Genomic DNA, 1,716 nt, shown 5'->3' with positions numbered 1-1,716 from the left:
GAAAATCTCAACATATTTTCCTTTGGTAAGTCACTTATGTTTATAAATATGGGTTGTTTTATGAATAAATAGTTACACACTCATTACATCTAGTATTGTGTTCTCTCTTTTCTTTAGTGGTCTATCTCTCGAGGCGTGCCTGGTAAGGCAATTTGGGATTTAACAGGTATATATATATATATATATATATATATAAACCCCCTGCAAAGTTGTTTAGTTAAATTATAATCAAAATTTCTCTGAAGGTGTTAAGAGATAGCAACCAACCAATGGTCGGATGTAGCACGAGCATGGCTCCATTACAAGTGGCTGCTAAAGATGAGTCAAAAATAGATGAATCAGATTTTAAGGTTCCCAAGTTAACATTAGCGGAGAAGAATAATAAGATAAATAGGTACAAGGAGAAGAAAAAAGCCAGAAATTATAACAGAAAAATCAATGTAAATATGGCTGAGAAGTTTCACATAAATCTTTAATTTCTAATATTTATGTTACAATGTCACTTACATGAAACAAAATGTTATAGTATCCATGTAGGAAGATTCTAGCCGATAGCAGACATCGAGTTCGAGGAAGGTTTGCGAAGAATGATGAGGTTCCCCAAGCGGCATCGAGGCCACCCACATCTGTCGATCATTAATTTGATGACGTTGATGAAAGAGTATGTTATGTGATGCTCTAACTCTTGTGTTTCTAATTATTGGCAAATTAAACAATACATGTGTTGAATGTAAAAAGTACAAAACTTTTCAAACACAAGTTAATCTGACATAACTCTGCAATTAATATACTATATAAATAGAATGATCAATAGAGCACAATGAAAGAAAATATTATTCTCATGTTTTCTTCTAAACTAAAAATTTGTATTTATGCATGATAATATTTTCTTAAAAGACTAGATTAAAAAAATACATGAAGAATATTTTTTAAATGCAAAACATCAATGCAAGAAGAAATATGTTATTGTTTATACATGAATGCAATTTAAATGTAGTAGATTCCTAAATATCTTCTTCTATTGACTTCAACTTGCAGATAGTAGCGAAGCAACATGAAGAAAGGCTTCAGTCTTCCACAACAATGGCTCTTAGAAGCCATGGACATGATTAAGATCATATAAATAAGTTCTAAATTCTAGTTGTTATTTTCCTTCATGTACATTGCTTTCACAACTATCCACTACACTGCATGCTACTCAGTCAATAAATGATGGCATGTGCGTTGTAATTTTTTGTTTTTTTTTTGTTGTTGGATAAATCAATGTGAGGAATATATTCAATTTTTGTTTAGCTTAGCTTCTATATTTTTCTACCTTTTAAACATTAAAACAAAATATGTTTTCTTAAATTAAAATTGAATTACAAATTAAAAAAATTATAAACTAAGAATAATAATCTAATCAATCGAATTTATTGCTCAAAATTTTCTTCTTGATACAATATGATGCACATATATCTATTCCTCACATTTTCATTGAAAATTGAAATAAAAACATGCATGAGGCTACTTAGTTCCAAGGAAGCATGTGGTCGATTAGTTCCAAGGAAAAGGAAAAGATAATTAAAAATGAGGAAGCATGCCATCTACATCAAATCATGGTGATGTTTTGGTTAATATTTTCCATGTTAATTAGAACATACAGAAGAAAATTAAGAGAAAATGACTTGAGATGATATTAATATATTATAATGAAGAAATCCTAAACTAGCATGC

The 1,716-nt window shown here is 29.6% G+C and overlaps 1 long non-coding RNA gene across 1 annotated transcript; it reads left to right on the top strand.

Moving 5' to 3' along the window:
* The first annotated feature begins 277 nt into the window (after positions 1-277).
* On the top strand, positions 278-1,184 carry LOC110028752. Its single transcript, XR_002294454.1, has 3 exons — positions 278-440; positions 527-661; positions 1,039-1,184. It is a non-coding gene; the product is annotated as an uncharacterized LOC110028752 (long non-coding RNA).
* The last annotated feature ends 532 nt before the right edge of the window (positions 1,185-1,716 follow it).

Source organism: Phalaenopsis equestris, unplaced genomic scaffold (genome assembly GCF_001263595.1).
Source record: "Phalaenopsis equestris unplaced genomic scaffold, ASM126359v1 Scaffold000523, whole genome shotgun sequence".
NCBI classification, from domain to species: Eukaryota; Viridiplantae; Streptophyta; class Magnoliopsida; order Asparagales; family Orchidaceae; genus Phalaenopsis; species Phalaenopsis equestris.
Note: the sequence above shows the minus strand (reverse complement) of the source record. Positions and strands in the feature narration are given on the sequence as shown.